The 22,672-nt window shown below is 38.1% G+C and overlaps 1 protein-coding gene across 2 annotated transcripts in view; it reads left to right on the forward strand.

Moving 5' to 3' along the window:
• Nucleotides 1–22,672, forward strand: part of LOC141435632 (uncharacterized) — a 44,299-nt gene that overhangs the window by 11,405 nt on the left and 10,222 nt on the right. The window contains exon 1 of one of the 2 annotated variants that reach the window (XM_074098371.1): nt 18,692–18,955. The exons of the other annotated variant lie outside the window; for it this stretch is intronic. The gene's annotated coding sequence lies outside the window, so the exon portion shown is untranslated. Of the gene's footprint in view, nt 1–18,691; nt 18,956–22,672 lie in introns of those variants that run through there. 2 annotated transcript variants of the gene reach the window in all.

Below are 22,672 nucleotides of genomic sequence, written 5' to 3' on the forward strand. Positions count from 1 at the left end.
GACTGTACTATAGACAGAAATGGAATATTGTCAGATAATTCAAATTAAACAAATAGAACTGTTTTCTCTAAACATAGTCAGTCCTATCGAGGAAGTTGCAGCCAAGGCAGGGGTATGGAATTAAATATTTTGAATAATTTTGCAGCTCTGCTTCAAAACAACCACCAAGGCTTATCTTACAAAATATAATATCCTTAGGGTTAACGGCAAGGTCGGAAATTTATATATAACTGCCATTCTCATTCATATGAATGAGAATGGTCAAATAAAATTAAGAATTAAGAATATAATTTTCTTCTTATAAATAAATAAAAAATAAATAACAATAGAAGATAGAATGCAGAATGCAGAATGCCTCAGATGCGTTGGAGGGCTGACATCGGGAGAGTTGCGGGCAGTAACTGGATGTAGACGGCTGAGAATAGAGCGACGTGGAGAAAGCTGAAGGAGGCCTACACCAAATTGGTTGCGAGAGGCTTGAGATGATGATGATGATGAGAAGATATAAGGAAAACATCCGTCTGTGGTCCTCTGTGTTAATACAGGCATTAGATAGTATAATAATTATGAAATAATTACAGTGTGTATAAAATGCTTAGAATAAATATCGAATCACGCGACGTGACTGACCGTACTATAGACAGGAATGGAATATTGTCAGATAACTCAAATTAAACAAATATAACTTTTTCTCTAAACATAGTCAGTCCTATCGAGGAAGTTGCAGCCAAGGCAGGGGTATGGAATTAAATATTTTGAATAATTTTGCAGCTCTGCTTCAAAACAACCACCAAGGCTTATCTTACAAAACCGTCAGCTTTCCCTAGCGGTGAGTATTTAGTGTGAAAGGCAAAGGGAAAGCACTGCACTATTTTTTGACAAAAATCGTAACGAAGATTCGCAAGTGATCCTCAATCGACCTCCACGACCACTAGGTATGTCAAGAGTGTACAATGTGTGTGTGCAGTGGCGTAAGAAGGGTGCACCACCTCCGAAGATGTTTCGAGTGTCAGAATCAGCCGTAAAGTTGAAGGCGACAATCTTTTGGGATTCCAAAGGAATTTCAACGATCGACTATGAAGACAAAGACGTCACCATAACTGGGGAATACTACGCAATGCTGCTGGAAAGATTAAGAGGAGCTATTAAAGGAAAATGAAAGCGAAAGTTGTGGAAGGGTGTGTTGCTCTTATATTACAATGCACCAGTTCGCAAGAGCCATGTTGCGACTGCTGCTCTCGTCAAGTCTAGCTTCGAATCGTTGGTCCACCCTCCCCTACAGCCCGGATCTGATCCCTAGCGAGTACTAGGTATTTGCTGCCAAATTTAAAAAACGAATTATGACTAAGAGGAAAGTAATTTCGAGGACAAAGATTTTTTTTAATTCATCCAAATGCATTTAACTCAAGGGTAATCATACTAAAAAAGAAAAATAATTATTATTTTATTTGATTCACAACCACTTCATTCCGCGAATTTTTGTACCTCCTCTCGTATTCTAATTTTCTACTGCGCCAGCCAAAGGTATAAGAAGTGAAATATCACAGCATGCTAACGGTTCCTCCAGATACTAGACAAAGAGGGCACCTCGGCATTGTCTTCAACACAAAACACGTTGCAAGCGATGCAAACAAAAGGACAAATGACGTCGACGACGGTAAATAACTCAGCATGTTTAACAGTTTCTTTCTGGACGTACCTTTTCCCTGGGCGGCCGAGTTTTACTCGAAGTTCTTCTTAAAATTTTAGTTTTGAATTAATATTTTATTGGGAATTAATCACGGAATAGTTATTGCTTAAATCATCTAATCATCTGGAAGATTTGACCAAATAACAATTATAATAAAACCATTTATTTCGGGAAACGTTTCCGAGATCCCGAAATCATGCTATTATTATAAATGTGAAAGTTTGTGAAGATGTTTAAGTTTAGAAAGAAAGAAAGAAAATAAATAAATTTATTCACAATACAAGACACAGCATTAGTATTAAGCACAAATAGACAACAGATAATACAGTTAGACAATAGGGTTTGATGGGTCATGTGGTTGTGAATAGGACACTAGCTCAGCATTTCGAGGCACGTGTCATAAATTCCGTTCTATCGGATGGACTGATCCAAGACCAGCAGTGCACATGCCTGCCCCAGTCATTGAATAGCTTTAAATGTTTTTTGTATTTAATGTACCTATAATTCTTTATGTTATGCAATGTTTGTCAATTGTGTTTGTTAACTTATTTAGTACAATAAAGAGTTTGTATCGTCAAATTATTATTCTTCATGTCGCAGTTAAAAAACAAGCCCAAGAAATAAATTTCATAAACATTCAAAACAAAATGAAATACGGTCAAATGTTTCCGGAAAAGAAACAGAAAGTATACTATATCGAAAAGAAAATACAGTAAATTTTATAAATAATTAATTATCTTCAGGGACTTTGTCACATATCTAAGCAAAACCTATAATCAAGGGTCATTTCGAATAAGTTCAGTTACTTTGTCTTCAGTTTATTTACGATTGGGACAAAGAAACACGTTAAAATAGAGCTAGTTTTCCGCCGTATTATCATAGTCTCTCACAACAACTTGCCTTTTTAGAGTTAAATTTATCTTTAACTCTGCTATAACATTTTCAAGAACAAGTTTTTATTTATAAATGGTGTTAATGTATTTCTGTAAGGTGTTTATTTTATGGACCAAGATGCCTGTAATAAGTTTTTTATTATTATACTAGCTTTTGCCCGCGGCTTCGCTCCCGTTAAATTTGGGGTAGCATCCTGCGATCCTTTTTTGAGGATTACATGGAAATACAAATACAGTAAGACGTTGTTTTAGGCGATGGTGCACATTTTGGAATTCAAAAACACACAAACACACCTACATACGTAATTAATCATTCATAATTCGTACCAACTCTGAAACCTCTGAACAATAACTAGCATGGAAGCCGGGCTAAAATAATAACCGAGTAACATATATAGTTTATTCATTATTGTCAATTATCATAACATAAGTGTGAGTGAAACAAAACACCGCTGTTTGTTTTTATTATTTTTGGACGTGTCACTAATAAAAAACAGACAAATGTCAAATGGTCTCCTTTGGTCATCTTATAATACTGACAAACAAAAAGTTACAACTTTACGTCAAAATACTTAAGTCGTCATGTTATCTTAATTTTGTACCATAATGTTTCATTGTTACCGGTCGAGAGTTTAATGTGGTTTGGAGTGAAAATAGCGAAATTTTATTAACTTGTGTCCAAGAAATCGGCCAGAAGTAAGGTGTACAGTGACCTGGATACGATGTCTTGTGTTGTGGAAGGTTGTAAAGCCCACAGTTCGAGAAAAGAAAATGTAAACGAATTGTTAACATTTCATCGGTAAGTATGAGATTTATTTTTCAATACTGGAAATAAAAAAGTGATAGATAGTCAGAAAAAATAGTGCCGTAAGTCTGTCTACTAAAATAATACACGCATTAGCTTTATCTTAAGTCTTTTCTGAAAAATAAAATTGTATGACTTGTGGGTTACTAGTGATGTAAAAATGGTTGTCGATAATTATTTTAATCCTGTTGCAGGTTTCCTAATCATGATCACATGAAAATAAAATGGAGCCGTTGCATTAAGAGGTCCAACTGGACTCCAAAAAAGCACAGCAGAATTTGTTCTCGCCATTTTACGGAAGACTCATTTGTGCCAAATGAAAATAAAAAATGGAGACGTTTAAAATCCGACGCTGTTCCTACATTAAATTTACCAAGTGAAACATCTAGCTTTGTCGTGGTATGTAGTATTTTATTTCATGTATTTACTATGTTTTTTGGCATAGTGCAGCCTGCTTTTATAAAAAAAATACTTAAATAAAGAAATAATATTATAGTGTTTATCAATGTAATAATGCAAAGATAAGCCCAAGTAAATAAATATTACGTACCTGTTATACAATATACATATCTAACTTGCTTTCAATATAGTGTTTTCTAATTTTATTTGTAGGCTGTCTTACGAACTATTAAAAAAATGATTATAAATTAAAGCTTGGTTATACTTATTCAATGCACTGAAATGTTTTCAGGGAACCTTGTTATTAACTGAAACAAATCAAAGTCGAGCAGAACCAACCACAAGTCGCCAGTGTCAGGATAGAATGGTAAGTTCATTATTTTATTTTGAACTAGATGCCTGTTGACTTTTGTACCACTTTAAATATAAAGTTGACTGGCCCGTTGGCTCAGTTGGTAGTGACCCTGCCTCTTGAGCTCCATGGGTCATGATTTAGATTCCCGCCGGGTGATGTATTGTCAAAAATGCATTTTCCGAGTCTGGGTATTTAGTACCTATATGTATGTTTATAATAAAAAAACATTTATCTAAGTATGTTTATCATAAAAATTGTATAGTTGTCTAATACCCATAGAACAAGTGCTTTCGCTACTTAGTTTGGGATTAGACGACCGTGTGTGGATTGTCTCGGATATTTATTTATTATTTATCTAAATACTGTTCACAGGTAGACTATCCAAGTTAACATTTTCTATATTAATGTTAACAGTCTATATTTTGCATGTTGAAAGTATTCGAAACGATAGGACTAAAAATAAAATAGGTAAATTAAAAATCTAACACATAGAGATTTGATATCCTTTTTTATACTTGTTTGAGGAACCGTTCACAGAAATCAACACGGGGAATAAGATACCAATTAATTTAAAAAGAAAATTTTCAAGTACTGAACTTGGCACATCCACAGAGGAAGCTGAAATGGATATTGCAAGTGCAAAAAAATGAAAATGTTAGAGAAAAAAGTTGAAAATTTGAAAAAGGTTTCAAAACGCCGTCTGCAAAGAATTAACACATTAACTAAACGTGTTACACGACTACAGAAAAAAAATGCGGATCTTTACACAGTCGTTTTAGACAAATTAAGACTGGAAAATGTCGAAACCAAATATATCAACATGTTAGATGGTATAAATAAAAATCATGTTATAAAAAGGTTTCTTCAGAAACAATATGATGATGTGCTTACTAGGGAGTACAGTTTAGAAATTAAAAAATTTGCAGTGACATTACATTACTTATCTCCAAAAGCATACTCATTCGTCAGGGAACAATTCGAAAACGTATTAAGAGCACAAGAAAATCCCAACAAAACTATATTTTGTGCCCTAGCAATCGATGAAATGGCTATAAGGAAGCAAGCAGAGTGGGATGGCAAAGAATATTTTGACTTTAGTAACTTTGGTTGTGACCTTGATTCAGATGATGTGCCACTAGCAAAAGAAGCCCTGACTTTTATGGTAACGGCAATAAACGATACATTTAAAGTGCCTGTTGGATATTTCCTCATCCATTCTATCACCGCGAAGCAAAAAGCTGAGCTAATAGGACAATGCCTTACGCTTTTAAAAAAATGTGGAATTCATGTCGTAAGTCTCACCTTTGATGGTGCTCCTACCAACAAATCAATGTGTGCACATTTAGTCTGTGATATTAAATCAGAATCGTCTTTCACGCACGACGGGCAGGAAGTATGTTTGTGGCCAGACCCTTGCCACAATATTAAATTAGTCCGAAACACATTCGGAGCTAAAAAAACTTTCATAGATTGGCAAGGCAACACAGTATCATGGTTTTATATAAAACTCCAAGAAAAGAGCTTTAACATCTTTCAACATACAAGAAACTATAGAATTTTTTTCAGCAGCTGAAATTTACATTAAAGGTTTAAAGCTTGAAGATGGGACTCCAGTAAATAATTCAAACAGACACACCGGATTTTGCGGTTTTCTGACATGCATGTCGCCTCTTATTAAACTGTACAATATGTACGTTGTTACAGATACTAATTCTTTGAAGTACATATGCACGTACAAATTGAGCCAAGACCACCTGGAGCTATTTTTTGGGGCCATCAGGGCAAAATGTGGTTTTAATAATAATCCTTCAGCACGGATGTCTTGCGCTGCATACAAAAAACTACTTGTACATGCTCAGTTTAAAGACAGTGCTACCGGTAATTGTATTCCTCTCGATAAAATAACGGTCTTGAATTATAAAACAAATTACAAAAAAGCTATTGACGACAGCACCAACTGTAGGCGACGCTTAGAGCCCGAGTTACATAATTCATTGGATATAACAGATCACGATCATGACTATATTTCTCCCCCATCATCTCTTTCTGAATATTCAAAAAATGTCGTAGAATACATAGTAGGATTCATAGGAAAAAAATTGAAAAAAACATTGAAATGCGAAAAGGGGCTTCAAAACAAAGACAATGTTTTTAGAAAATGTTTGATAAATATAAAAAATAGGGGAGGCCTGTTCAAGCCTACCTCAGACTTAACCAAAATATGTCAAGTCGCAGAAAAAATTCTAAGGGAGTATCAACTGCGTATTGGTGATAAGTGTCTTGGCCAACCTAGAAATTTCTTAGAAATGATTAATAAAGTATCGTCGAACATATTGCCAACAACGATTTTTCGGGAATTAAAAGATCATGCCTTGTACGATGATCATAGGAATCTCCTCATTAAGTCTGTTGCGCAACAATATTTTAAAATACGGATTTATTATGTCACTAAACAATTGAGTATACCAAAAGAAAAAAAACGCTCACATTTAACAAAAACAATATTTTTTAAAGGACAATGATTGTGTATTGTTTTATTGTTACTTTTATGATTTGTATTAATATATATCTTTTTATTGAATGATAGTAATTTCTTATTGTATCTTTTTATTAAATGATAGGGATAATGTAGCTCCCAATTGGTAAAAATTCTTTTTTAAATCACCCCAATGATGAATTTACTTATTTCGATCCTGCGGGAATATTGCATTCTTCCGTAGAAAATCAGCCTATGTCAATCAGGGATACTGCAGATAACTATTAGTGAAAGATTTTTTTTAAATTTGCTCCAAATTTTGATTGTCTTACTTACTACTATCCTGTGGGAATTTTGCATTTTCCCAAAGAAGAGTAATCTAAACCAATCAGCAATACTCGTAGTGTAGCTTTATATTAGTGGAAGAATTTTTAAAATCAGCTCTGAAGTTGAATTCAGTTTTTTCTATCCCATGGAAATTTTGGATTTTCCGAAAAATAAAGTGGCCTATGTCAATCGACGATAGTCATATTATATTATATGAAAGAATTTTTAAAAACAGTGCCAAAGTTTAAATTACTTATTTCTATCCCGCGGGATTTTTTCATTTTCCGGGAAAAAAATTCCCTATGTCAATCAGGAATACTGTAGCTTACTTTTGGTTGAATTCAGTTTTGTCTATCCCATGGGAGTTTTGTAATTTCCTGAAGAAAAAGTAGCCTTAGTCATATGACATAATACGTAACAATTTCTTAAATCAGCTCCGAAATTGAAGTAATTTATTTCTATCCCGCGGGAATTTTGCATTATCCCGGATAAAAAGTAACCTTTGTCAATCAAGGATAGTGCACCTTACTAACGGTGAAAGAATTTTTAAAATCGGCTAAATACGAGTAGTTTCAGAGATTCGACTACAAACGAAGAAGCGAAAAAAGTTTAGATATTTCCCTATCCCGTGAGAATTTCGAAAAATCCATTCTTAGTGCACGTCTACATCTATTAAGAAGCATATATTCCAAATTTAATTTTTCTAGCCCCAGTGGTTTGGGCTGTGCGTTGATATAAGTCAGTCAGTCAGTTACTTTTTCTATATATATAGATATATTCAAAGTACTGCTGGCGCCTAGCCACGCTTTAGAAAATAAGAAAAAAGACAACAAAAAAAATTTGCAAGAAACTAGGCAATCAGAGCATTCAAACGATACATCGCAATACAAAGATGGAGGAAACCCAACTAAGAAAACTTTATTACCCGTTTGGCAAACATATACGGAAAAGTAAATAAATACCAAGAGATACGAGCTACGCTGCTGTTTAGAAATGCAATCCACTCGTTCAATAAACTTCTGTTTCTTTTAACCTTGAATAAGAATTGGATTGGAATTTTTTACTATTGAATGAAATTATTGGAGCATTCGAATACAGTGTGTGACAGGTATTTTGCCATTTTTTGTTGTCAAATGGGTGGTATTTTAGAAACGGGTTCTATGAACTATTATTTCTTAATTTAGGTTGCAGGGGGTTGCATATTTAATTTAAAAAATTGCATACCACTGTTATGGTGAACTGTGATGCTCATTCATATTTCTTTTCCAAGTGTAAAACCTGTAAAAATACCATAGTGATACAGGGTGTCTTAAAATTATTTCGGAATATTTCAGCTAGTTAGTTTGGACCCCTGTAAGTATTTTTCAGGATATTTTTATCGTGGGTTGACGAAAATTTCAAAGTGTACAACGTCAAAAGCGCTATATAGTTTTGACGTACTTGTACAGGTAAATAAAATACTTATACATTTGATCATCTAATTTATGATGTACTAAGCTAAAAAGTCATCATTTTGTAACAATTAATTCCATACTGGTGAAATCAAAGTAACTCATGCATAAACAACTTAAAAATATATTAGTCAAGGACACTGTATAATTTTCGGCCGACAGTGTACATCTAGAGGATTAGCATTCAAATTAATTGTCTAGTTGTGGACTGTTAACAAAGATTTTGTTTAAATTAAACGTTTTATTTCGTAGCATATGGGTTTCATTGTTTTAGGGCGGTTATGATTAAATTTGCACACGCGTCCATTTTAACGTTTCGACGGTGAGCCCTTCTTGTTGAAAGTTTTAGGATAAGGCTGAAGGAAATATTTGGGCATTAGTATTTAAAGTTTTTGTTTGTTTTTAAAGTTTAGATTTGATTATTTCTAACCTCCAACGAAAAAAGAGTCTTTTACTTAGAGACTTTTACTCCCTAGGCCCTAGGGACTAAGGTACTTTAGTATGGTTAATAAGTGCTATTCATTTTGACGAAAAAAATACTTTATATTCTTAAGTCATTTACGTCAGATCTTTATTATTATCTTTATTACAGTTCAGAGAGGTAATGCTGCCAGTGTCCTGGGGCAGAAAATTTGGATGACATTTTTATTTTGTAACATTAGTTTAGTTTATATATAGTTTTAGTTTTGGATGTTAGATAGTATGACAAATAAAAGCTCTTTATTTAACTAAACATTTTAATAGTTTCACAATTAATATTTTAATTTATACCTCTGTCTGTGTCTTTACTGTACTCGTAATATCTATTGCAGCATTACATCGCTGCATGAACGTTTAGTGTTGAAAACTTTTCGTTCATTTTCCAAGCATTTTTACTGGCCGGTTGTGTGCTGGCAGATAACTCTTTTGTATTACACATTTGGTTTCTGATTTGAAATTTGAAATTTTAATTCAATGATTCGTCGGTTCGACTGATGTTTTTGTTTTTGGCCTCAATTTTTAGATCACATTTTGGATAGCGCGGAGCTCTTGTCAGAGTTGGAATTTTTATTATAACATATTCTGCATCCAGTTTATTTTTCTTTGGTGTAGTGATACCAGTGTCAGTACAAGTGATTTTACTAATTGTGTGTGGCTGGCTTGTGCCGCAAATTTTTAAGCGTTTGCCCGCTGCTTTTCTGCTGCACGCCCGTGCGACGGGACGTTTTAACGATATCTCCAATACTGCCGATTTTTCATCGGGTAAGTTTTTATTCCGTGGTGGCCTAGGGCCGTGTTAGTTAGGGTTTTTTTCCTTGTTGTGGGCTATTTAAAATTCTCCCCCCTACTCGGTATCGTCTTGGGTCGTCCCATTCGTTTTTAGTAAAGTTCTTAATTTGTCTCATTGTGATTTCGGCATCCATTCTTCATTCGTCACTTTCGGTGGTAGTCTTTGTCGTCTTTGACTTATTCCGGGCCATTCTGCTATTAGTCTTCATATTTTTTGGTCATGATCGGTGTTAGTATATCTCTTTTTTAGTCTCATTCGTTATTCGTCCTTGGTCTTTGGTCTTATTCTAAGTTCGTGTTTTTCTTATTTGGCCTCTTTAGAAATTTATATCATTCTTTATTGGACACATTAACGTTGAGTGACCAGTAACGTAATAGCAGAGGTTGTATAACTAAAGCGGGAATTGAGCCGAAAACCGAACAAGACGAATTATGGATGGACCTAAAAACGAAAGTGACTTACTGCTAATGGGACCAACAACGAACGTGTCGAAAAAATGTAACTAGTAACGAATGAGACTAAAAAAAAAAGACTAACACCGAACATGTCAAAAGAAGAAGAGACGAACATCGAATGAACCTGAATAAGAACGAGACAAACAACAACTATGACCCAAACGACAATGAATAAGAGCGAAAGTGACGAATGAAGAATGGGTGACGAAAGCAGAATGAGACGAATTAAGAACTTGACAAAAAATGAATGGGACGACCAAGACGATACCCCCTACTCTCATCCTGATCTACCACCTAGTCGTGATGGGTGTCGACTTGTGGTATTATCCACACGTTTAATCACGGGAGACATGTGCGTGTGATGTCTGCTACTTCGTGGGCTCCGTCGGTGTGGAGGTTCAGAAGAGGACTCCGATACGTAGTGAAACCGGTCAAATAATATTAGAATAACAATGTTATGCTAGTACCGTATACGAAAGACAATCGCTATTATAGATTTTTGTTCCCATAGGTTCTAGGCTAGTTTCCCGATGAATACATGCATGAAGGCGTTAGTGTTAGCGTACAACCAACCAGGTCCATCATATCAGGGATTTCTTTTGTATAGGTATTGAACTTGATTATTTATCAAAATTCAAAAAAAGACTTGCCATAAGCGCTTTCTACATTTTTATTAAGTTTTATTTGGCTTCCGGCTGATTAACTATTTTTTTCATAACCTTGCAAATTATCAATTTTTACGTAATTGACTAACTGCTCTGTCTCGCAACGTGTGAACTTAAAAATTGTCTAACTCTTGTTTTTGTGATTATTTGTGTGTTGTTTCTTTTTTTATAAAGTGCGGCTCTTAATTTCAATAAATTATGTTAACTGCAAAATTCTACGTTTTTAATTTATGTCAGCTTACTTAGGTTCACGAGCACCTTATGAGCTCTTGGACGAATAAGTAATGCTGCACTATCTACTGGTAACACTTGTATTTTGGATAGGTTAACAAACTTTTTAAATTTACGAAAACGTCGCTTCAGAATCTGTGGAACCATATTTTAAAAATAAAATTTAAAAGGCTGTCAATAAACCAGCTTAACTAGACTTTAATTACCTTCGTTGAAAAGGTCACGCAACATTTAAGAATCTCCTTCGTAATTCAGAAAATGCGAAAGAACACTATTCATGTGGTATCGATGCCAGCATTACAGTATGTTGTTTGTGCCAAGTATCGCTAGCCGAAAACATTTTGTCCGGGTACGAGTATAATACCCGTCTACAATAATGCCCGGCAGTGGTATTACATCAGTATCATTTCCGTGTATTCGCCGTTTGTTGATTAAAACGAGCATTGCGTTTTTTAATCAGTCAATTCTTCGTCGCTTTTATCGACAGACAAAATTGACAATTTCGGATTTACATATTTGTTTTTTCGCTATTATTACACAAAAATACAACTAACGATTGGTGTAGTTATCCTTAAAAAGTGCACGGATCAAATGCATGAATTGTTGTCGAGGTATGCTAGACATGATAAATATGGTTCAATTTGTGGTAATTTCGGAAAACTAAGTAGTAGTTCAAAAGAACTTATCTTACTTAACTTATCGTACTTATCAGGTCAAGAGATGTGTCAGAATGTGATTTGAAGCAACAATTAAGTCATCATACCCAAACTTACAAGACTATAATAGAAATAATGAGACCCATAGCTAATTCCTATAACCTAGTTTACACAGCATCCTCAAGATCTTCAAATAACCATTGCAAACCCTTTATTTAACATAATTTCTGCATTCAAACTTAGGTTTCATTAAATCTGTTTAGGGTTAGGTAAAATGTCCATCGCCAAAAACTAGGGATACAACAACCAATGTTGTTGTATCACAATATGGAATAACCCCTTCACACCACATACTTCTAGAACATATAAACCAGAGATGAGATACGATGGCACAAACCCTTGGACCTTTAACTGCAATCATCATCCCAGCCTATATACGTCCCACTGCTGAGCACAGGCCTCCTCTCAGAACAAGAGGGCTTTAACTGCAATGATATTATGCTATAGGTCAAAGGATCCCTATAGACGCAAATGGTTAGAAGCTGTTAAAAGAGACATGGCACATATTCCAAATGCCCAAAATCTTGGTAATTCCATGTATGGGAAGAGCCGAAGAGATAGCGCTAGCACTAGGAGCATTCGCAGACTGTAATTTAATTGCAGGAGCAAGGAATGCCCAAAGAGCATTCTTCCCTCTCAATTTCCAATGAGGGCCTGTGTTTCTCAAGTAGTAAAAGAGAATTTTGAACAAGAAACTACCGTGAGACTCACTCATATTAAATATAATGACCCGGATAACTCACGTCTTAAATCGAGTTTAGCTCGACATGTTTCGGGCTAATCCGTAGCCCTTCGTCTTCGGAGCAACGCGACTCAGCGGCTGCTGCAACACGCGCACTGCGCGCCGCCGCTCTGCTCGCGCGACTACCCGACGAAACTGACACCGGCACACAACTACCCGCGTTTTCATCATGATTACAACTGTCAAATGTAGGGTAGCACACAACACTAACAATATCGCTCTGTAAAGGTACGTTCACACACACCGATGACGCAGCACGAGTATTTAACACCGTTTTCCAACTCGGAGGTACCGTCCAACCACTATCCCGGTTGAAATTCGGCCGACGACTAATCTCGATGGCTTCACGCACTTTCCGCGGAATGAAAAATTTCTCTCTCGCAAGTACAGATACCTTATCAAATCTGATATAGTGCGTCGAATCCGAGTTCATTGAGTGCTCGGCCACAGCAGACCCCTTGTCGTCCTGTTTCCTCATACTGCGTATGTGCTCCGATACCCTTGTGGAACGTTTCGTCCAGTCTCTCCAATATAGCTCTTGCCACAGGCACAGGGAATCATATATACCCCGGGGCCACTCAGGGGCTCCTTATCCTTCGGCGAACGTACCAACTGTCTGAGCTGCATATGAGGACGGAAAATCGACTTGATGCTATATCTTCGGCGTAACAAGTGTCCGATTTTATCCGTCACCCCTTTTATAAACGGTAAATATACCGGAACCCTCTCAGCTCCCACCGGTCTATGACGAGTCGACACGTTCACCACACGGTTGCACTGCCTCCAGTTGTACCCATTGCTTTCCAAAACCCGTCTCACGTGACTCAGTTCACGATCCACAAATTTTGGATCACAAATATTCAAGGCTCGATTTATCAACGTTCTAGGCAAAGAAGACAAATGACAAGGATGGTGGTGTGAATCTGCCCTCAAGTATCGATCCGTATGAGTTGGCTTACGATAAACTGTAGTTTCCAATTTACCACAGGGTCCCCGCATAACCAAAACATCTAAAAACGGCAACTGCCCATCATTCTCAATCTCCACCGTGAACTTAACCTTATCGTGCAAAGTGTTAAGGTAGTCCGAAAACTGCGACAAACTATCCCTGGACACAATCGCAAAAACGTCATCCACGTACCGCCACCAATATCTGGGAACAACGGGAGCGTTGTTTAAAGCTCTTCCCTCCAACCACTCCATAAAAATATTGGCGGTGACCGGAGCAATCGGTGAACCCATGGCCACTCCATCAACTTGCAAAAAGTAATCACCGCGCCAAACCAAATAGCCGCTCTTCAAACACAACTCAATTCCCTCCATATACGCGGTAGGTAAATCAGTGACACATAATAGGTCAGATATAATCTTTAAAGTCTCGTCTACCGGCACATTGGTGAAAAGAGAAGTAACGTCAAAGCTAACCATCAGTTCATCCTCACGCATATGGACATCATTCAACAAGGCAACGAAGTGTTTTGAATCTCTAATAAAACTCGACGACTTCCCCGTAAACCCCAATAGCACAGACGACAGGTAACGGGCTAGCTTATACGTCGGCGAATCAATTTGACTCACTATGGGATGAAAACGCGGGTAGTTGTGTGCCGGTGTCAGTTTCGTCGGGTAGTCGCGCGAGCAGAGCGGCGGCGCGCAGTGCGCGTGTTGCAGCAGCCGCTGAGTCGCGTTGCTCCGAAGACGAAGGGCTACGGATTAGCCCGAAACATGTCGAGCTAAACTCGATTTAAGACGTGAGTTATCCGGGTCATTATATTTAATATGAGTAAAAGAGAAGTTAAAAATTAAGGACACACATACACCCGTGGAGATAAGCATGGTTGATTTCTCAGGAAAAGGAATGTGGATGATATATAAAATATGTCAGGAGTTGACATGGGCAATGGAAACGGCAACGTAGATTATTTCTGCAGGTCAGGTCAAATATCATGCGATTTTTGAAACTCAAAATGAGGATTTGGGAGTCCTTCAAAGTGTGACTGACATGCGAACTCCGTGCAAGTTGAGGTCCAACATTGCAAGTCTTTTCAGATCTTTCAGATCATCATCAACCAGAAGACCTCCACTGCTCAACAAAGGCCTCCCCCTTACAAAGCCACAATGAACGACAACTCGCCCACCTGTTCACGCAATTCTCATGATATCGTCAGGGCAATTGAGGAAGAAACAACAATCTCGAAAGTTTCTCAGCAAGAGATGGGTAGAAGAACGAGGGTCACCAACATAGCCATGTAAATTAGCTCGTACAGGCCATATGTCACGGAGAACAGAAGGCTGTTTGATGTTTTTTTTCCGCCGAAATCGTTATTTTTTCAAAAACAAAAAAAAACAAATGGTACCTGTAGATAAGGTTAGGTTTGTATTCAATACTGAACAATTATAGATTCAAAGAAAAAAGAGGTACGTCAAACAATAAATACATTATAAAACGACTTTCAATAATTATGCAAGCCGATATGATGGAGTAGCGAAGTGTTGTAGGGCTCTCCAAATTTCTTTTCAAATAGTTCCGGTTATGAATGATTAATCACCGTCAAAAAGCAATTCATTACGCAGATAAAGGATATTCAAGCTTAATCTCCAACCATAAAATCCGTCCACTAATCACAAGAAAAACATTGAGACATTTTTATGAGAAAGGAAATTTCATGAATTGAAAATACGAGGGCGGTGCGGCGAACGACAAAAGGGCATAAAATTCTCAACAAAAAGCGAAAAAGTTTATAAAGGAAAAGCCAATGAATACAATAAATATTCCGTTTATGAGAAAATGTTTTTTCGAGTCAGCACAGTTGATAAATCCAGGGATTTAGTTTATAATGGAAGGCAGGCGGCGAGATTTTGAATAAATATAACGTTTTTGTGAAAGACCGGGTCCCTCATATTTTGAATCAGTCATCAATGAACTTGTGAGTATTTTATAAGCTGAAGTAAAACTGTTCTAATAAATATGTACAAAAATCAGAACTTTTTACAGCTCGGAGAGGCCAAGTTATCCGACACCGACATATTTTTTTTTGTTTCAATTTTGGACCGAGTAAAACATATATTGTAGTTTTACAAGATTTAATTGATTATTTAACAAATTAAAACGCGACATATTGAACTTCCTTTCACCAAAAAATAAAAAACAAAAACATGTACATTCCACACCCTTTTGCAATACAGTGATTCAAAAATCCTTACCAATCTTCAATATATGATCAATTGATCATGGATCATTCTCCACCATATTTAAGTAAAACAGCAACACCTTTTTTACCCTAAATAGTTAAAAGTTTAATGCTCTTATCTAAGTACAGTCGGTGCCCTAACATAAGTATCCACTTTTCTATGCAACTAGTGTGAAAAAGTGGATAGTTAACTTAGGGAACCGACCGTACTAACAATAGGCACCACGCAACGATTAATTAGTATTAGGTCTAATTGTTCGTAGTTGGCAATAAACTACGAACTCTGGACTGCAGCTCTGTAGTGTGGAGGGCGAGGGGAAATAACCACATTATTTTCCCAAGAAAGTCGAAAGGTTTACAAATGATCCTTAACCAATGACCCGTCAAGAGTGCAGCAACCAATAAGATATTAAATATAATGACCCGGATAACTCACGTCTTAAATCGAGTTTAGCTCGACATGTTTCGGGCTAATCCGTAGCCCTTCGTCTTCGGAGCAACGCCAACGAGACGGAGACGGACGGGACGGACGGGGTTCGGAGGACGACAAGGGGTCTGCTGTGGCCGAGCACTCAATGAACTCGGATTCGACGCACTATATCAGATTTGATAAGGTATCTGTACTTGCGAGAGAGAAATTTTTCATTCCGCGGAAAGTGCGTGAAGCCATCGAGATTAGTCGTCGGCCGAATTTCAACCGGGATAGTGGTTGGACGGTACCTCCGAGTTGGAAAACGGTGTTAAATACTCGTGCTGCGTCATCGGTGTGTGTGAACGTACCTTTACAGAGCGATATTGTTAGTGTTGTGTGCTACCCTACATTTGACAGTTGTAATGATGATGAAAACGCGGGTAGTTGTGTGCCGGTGTCAGTTTCGTCGGGTAGTCGCGCGAGCAGAGCGGCGGCGCGCAGTGCGCGTGTTGCAGCAGCCGCTGAGTCGCGTTGCTCCGAAGACGAAGGGCTACGGATTAGCCCGAAACATGTCGAGCTAAACTCGATTTAAGACGTGAGTTATCCGGGTCATTATATTTAATATGAGTGAGTCTCACGGTAGTTTCATGTTCAAAACCAATAAGATTAGTACATCTAGTAGTGTAGAATTAGAAATTAAGTAGAATTACTGACTTAGCAAAACTTGCAGATATTTTTTGGAATAATTAAGTTATTTGAAAATAAATGTAACAAAGTAACTTAAAATAAGAAAGGCTATTGGGGCGTCTGAGGTTTTCAGTTATTTAGTTAACACATTATATAGTATAAAAAATCTCCACGTATTTTCGAAGCCCATTGATGGAACCTTATTAATAATTCCGTAGGAAACTTCAACTTCTTAATGAAAATACTACCCTGTACATGTTGAGGGGTACATTAAAAAAAACTTCTGTAATCCCAAGAACATTAAACTTTAGTCAGGAAAGAGAAAGTTTTAATAGGACTGTCCGGCGGGGCCCGATGTGGAACAAATCCAAGAATGGACTATGACCTTTGATAACCTAATTACATGACGCAATCTCTGTGTCAGTATTAAAAAAAACCATTGCCACAGAACAAAAAGACGACTACACAAATAAAACAAGTATACACATGAGCAAGGTTTATGCGACTATGGACTGTAAGGAAATATGGAAAGAATCCACGAGTTGTGGGGCCTACCTATTACGAACATCTGCCCGCCGAAATAAAAGACCTGAGCGAAGAGGCATTCGGTCGCCGGGTGAAAAGCCTTTTGATGGATATTCTGCAAGTGAGTTTTCGGACATAATCTTTTCTTGACAAAGTCAAAGTCAAAATATCTTTATTCAATGAGGGCTATCGTTTTTTGTCTCACTAGATGGCACCCTGTTGCGTGAGGTCTTTAGGTATGGCTTTCAAAGTCTGTTATTACGGGTGTGAAAACAAAGTTTAGATTAAAATCATATTTAATACACATCGAGCATGCCACGGGTGTTGCATAGTCCCCGTTTTGTTCGGAAAAAAGGGAGGACAAAGGTTTCCGAAAGGCAAAACTGTCTCAAAACACAGACATTCATTGCCCCGGAAGATTGAAAGTCATCGATTTCAGATTGCAATTACAAGTGCTGGCACGGTTTGAATGAACTTTCGAACGTAATAAATAGACATAGGAATCCACGGGGCAAAATTTTATGACAGGTAGTGAGTTCCTATATTGATAGTCTCATTTGTCGATGTTTGTTCCATATTGCAGTAGTATTGTGTGGGCTGAAATATTACCATATCGCCAAGAAATGCAATTTTAAATAAAACCATAAAAATTTGGATTTTCTAATTGATACCACGATATATTGCAGGCATAAACAGTCTTAGTAAAATTGATATTTATCTTCTCGAATACTTGTATGTTTTTCTGATTGTATATGCCTAACAAGAGAATATTTTTTGGGATGAAGGCTGACTTGACTGGCTTGACTTTTTTTTGACTTTGCTGGGTACATATAATGTCATCTCCTAGTTTGAGTCACACCATGTGTAAAACCATTATGTGCAATAAAGTATTGAGTATTGACATTTATTGCAGTATAGCTTGGACCCACAGTTCTTTATTTCAGGATGTTTTTGCAGTAAGTCTTCTATTTAAATTTGGGGCTCAAATATATGCAGTAATAAGTAATTTTGTGCGTAGAGTGGGAAAAATTATCTAACGCTGAGTAAGTACATCTAGTTAAGGAGCAACCATACCGCTGCTTTAAAAACAGTGACTGTACGGAATCGCAGTGACGCATCGTATTCCCACATTTTTTTTGCATGCTTTCCACACCGCTGCTTAAAATACGCAAACGGTGCGGAATCGCAGTGAGACGTGCCGTAAACGTCACAACTTTTGTTTGGTAAAGTCACTGCGATTCCCTATTTTAAACAGTGCATTTTAACTGGGCATCCGATAAAAACGGTGCGCATACGATGCGTCACTGCGATTCCGTACCGTCACCGCGTTTTATAAGCAGCGGTGTGGCAGCGGTGTGGCCGCTCCTTTACTCGGAATTGGTGTAGACCATGACGAATATCAGTATTACATGCAGTGAATGGATTCAATTTGTAACCGAAGCGGTCGATATTTCACAGTTAGTCTAACTAATAGCCAATCTGACTCCAATGCTGGTGCTCTTTGAATTTGGCGCTAGGATTTTACGTTGAAATTTGGAAGTAAAATTTGCTTCGTAACGCAAATAATTGGAAGCTCTTCATTAGTGCAGGATTTGATATGACACAATTTGTGTTAGTTCCTTCCATAAAAATATCTGTTTGAGAAAGCCGATCTGTGGAATTCAGGTTGGTTTTGATTATAAGCTTTTATTTCGCTTGAATTAATAACCCGTGTGGTGTCGGGTTAGAACATCACCTCTCTATTTCTTCCGTGGATGTTGTAAGAAGCGACTGAGGATATAGGTTAAGGTATACCGTAGGCGACAGGCTAGCAACCTGTCAGTATTGTACTGTTTTTGTCAAATTTAAAACCTAAAATTGCTAAAAGTGGCTCCGAAGCGGTAACGTTTCGTGTGCTCTGCCTACCCCATTTGGTAATACAGGCGTGATGTTTGTGATGTATGAATTAATAAAGGTGAAACGGAACAAGAGACACCTTGTACCGCTTCGTTCACAAATATATGAATAAATAAATAAATAAACATAAAATTAAATAACTACTGCAAAGTTCACAATGTATTAAATAAGCCTCTGCTGTTTACCATGTCTGGTCTCTATTATTCGGTTAATCGCTTATTTATTTACCTAAATGATCACATTAAAAGAAAGGGTGACTATATTTAACCACAAGTGAATACATGGATTCAAATGAAATATAATATACTTGATGATAAAACAATAAAGCTCTTCGATTTTCACAGCCCCATACATTATTCAAACTTAGAACTAACCTTCGCTTCCATTCATCTTACGGTGTTAATATGACTATCTCATTACAACCTTTATGAACTGTATTTCCTTCGCGTTCTAACACTTTCATTAATAAAAATGGGTAGTTCTCCTATTAGGCGCTGCCTCCCTAGTGATTCATATTGTAAATTTACTTTAAATGCATGGGATTTGGCCATAATCACAAACAAATTAAAAGCGAATAAAGAAGAATGTATCGTGCGTCTCATTGTCTGTCTCTTTTACATATTGTTTAGAATCAACCCTTAGGTTAATTCTTCATTCATTATTCAGAGTCGTTCACCTGTCTCGCTCTTACTCTTACAAACTCTATTTCTTTCGCACTCTGGCGACTCCATTCAAGCTGCAATATTCTTCTTTTATCGTTCGGAACTGACAGCCATATGTCTGTCTCGTTCTGACCTTCGCAAACTCTATTACTATCACACTCGAATGACTTAGTAAAACCGCGTAGTACTCCTGTTAGGTGATGCGTTCCTGGTGATTTATACTGTGAAAGATCCGGCTGGAAGCGCGAACATGGAGGCATATAGGGCCCGGGAAAGTTGTAGTTCAAGTACTTGTATACTCCTTATGACTCCTGTTATCCTGGTAGTTAGTGAGGTAGGAAATCCAGCTAGGTGCTTAGCTCGAGGAGAGCGTTAAGCATAAGGAGATTGAGTTATATATGTGACGTCGTGAAATGTAGGAATATATGTAAACGCCGGGATCGCGAGAGAAACCGTTGACTTTGTAATAATTCTTGTGGCAGGGGGCGTCGCTGTCGCATAGTATTACGCTATTGTATAAAGACTGGCTGTATGTAGAAGTGTAGGAATTAACTGTAATCCTTTAGACGGTTCTGTGTCTCTGGTAGTTCAAGACATAGTTACATACGCAAGGGTTCGTAGTGTACGAAACATATGAACCGTGGATACCGTTTAAATAGCCCATGTGATAGGAGGCGCGGATAAACCCAGAAACCCTCAGGCCGCGGGTAACCCATTACGCGAATCGCCGCAGTATCAGTAATAGACTGAGCATTGGGAGATAGAGAAGTTGGTACTGATACCGCTGTCTTGTAAACACGCTTTATGGCTAAAAGTGGGGCTGTCTGACTAAACTTCGTAGACTCATGAATCGCGCTTCACGAGCCGTCACTATCTTTGTAGCAATACGTATAGTAGGAGATGGGGATGTGTACGTAGGCACCGTTATAGCTAGAGTGTCCTATAAAGCAGTAAGTCGAGGTGTATGTGTAGGTGTCGCTCCCGGATAAGACTCCTTAGGCGTTTCTGTCTCCCTAGTAGGATAAAGCGCAGTTAGATGAGCAAGGGCTCGTATTGTATGAGGCACAAGAACGGCAGCTAACGATTAAATAGTTAATATCGTAGGAAATACAGTTGCGGTGGTAAAGGCGATAGTTGCATTTAATATATAAAGCGCCGCTGTCTCTGTAGGGGTAGGAGATACAGTTGACGTTTGGGCAGCTCGAAATGGAGTGCCTTGAACGTCGTAACCGCTGTAGTGGGACATACAATAGGAAACGGAGGTAAATGTTTAGGCGGCCTAGTAGATGGAAACGCATCGCGTGGGCCACTGGAGACACAGTAGTTGGACTTGAGGCAGGAGGCGTATATGTAAGTGTAGGCGCCGCGGTCGCATAGTATTACGCTATAGTATAAAGACTAGCTGTATGAAGAAGTGTAGAAATTAACTGTAACCCTTTAGGCGGTTCTGTCTCCCTGGTAGTCGAAGACACAGTTAGAGACACAGAAGCTTGAATTGTAGGAAACCCTTGGGCCACAGCTAGCTTGTAAATAGCTCGTGTGACAGGAAAAGCCATTACGGCCGTAGAATCCTTAGGTTTACGAAACACGGGAGGCATCGTTGTCTCTGGAGTAATAGGAAATATAACTGAAGTTCAAGTAGCTCGAAACTAGATGCTTAGAACGCCACGGCCTGTGTAATAGTCCGTACGCTAGGAGATGGCGGAGGAGGCTTAAGCGTTTCTGGCTCTCGGAACACATAGTATGAGACGTCGATATAGTAGGGAACGTATATGTGCACGTAGACACCGCTGCCTCATAACAATTCGCAATAGTATCAAGTCTAGCTGTTTGCAAAAGTGTAGGAATTGCTTGTAACCCCTTAAACGTTTCTGTCTCCCTGGTAGTTGAAAACGCGGTTGTAGGCGCAAGGGCGCGAAGTGTAGAAAACTCTCGGGTCGCTACTGTCCCAGTAATAGCTTGTATGATAGGAAATGCAGTTGTTCCAGTAAGAGCTCGAAGTTTACGAAACGCATGAGACACCGTTGTCTATGAAAGAATAGGAAGTGTAGCTATTGGTTAAGTAGCTCGAAACGTGATGCTCTAAACGCCGCTGTCTCCGCAGTAGGACGAGCGCTAGGAAATGAAGGAATTTACTTAAGCTCTCCGGACGCCGGAAACGCATAGCACGAAACGCCGTTGACGCTGCAGTAGTATGTGTAACAGGAAGTGTAGGTATACGCGCGGGAGGCGCTGCCGCACGGAACCGCGCAATAGTAGGAGTCTTAGCTGTGTACGTAAACGCCGGTATTACATAAAACCTCTTAAGCGGCTCTGTCTCCCTAGTAGTCTAAAACACAGGTATAGGCGCTGCAGTATGGATTGTGGGAAAACCTTGAACAGCAGCTGTAGTTTAAAACGCTTGTATGATAGGAAATGCAGTTGTTCCAGTAAAAGCTCGAAGTTTACGAAACGCATGAGACACCGTTGTCTATGAAAGAATAGGAAGTGTAGCTGTTGGTTAAGTAGCTCGAAACGCGATACTCGAAACGCCGCTGTCTCTGCAGTAGGACGAGTGCTAGGAAATGAAGGAATTTACTTAAGCTCTCCGGACGCCGGAAACGCATAGCACGAAACGCCGTTGGCGCTGCAGTAGTATGTGTAACAGGAAGTGTAGGTATACGCGCGGGAGGCGCTGCCGCACGGAATCGCGCAATAGTAGGAGTCTTAGCTGTGTACGTAAACACCGGTATTACATAAAACCTCTTAAGCGGCTCTGTCTCCTTAGTAACCTAAAACACAGGTGTAGGCGCAGTCGTATGAATTGTAGGAAAACCTTGAATAG

Source organism: Choristoneura fumiferana, chromosome 15 (assembly GCF_025370935.1).
Source record: "Choristoneura fumiferana chromosome 15, NRCan_CFum_1, whole genome shotgun sequence".
Classification (NCBI taxonomy): Eukaryota; Metazoa; Arthropoda; class Insecta; order Lepidoptera; family Tortricidae; genus Choristoneura; species Choristoneura fumiferana.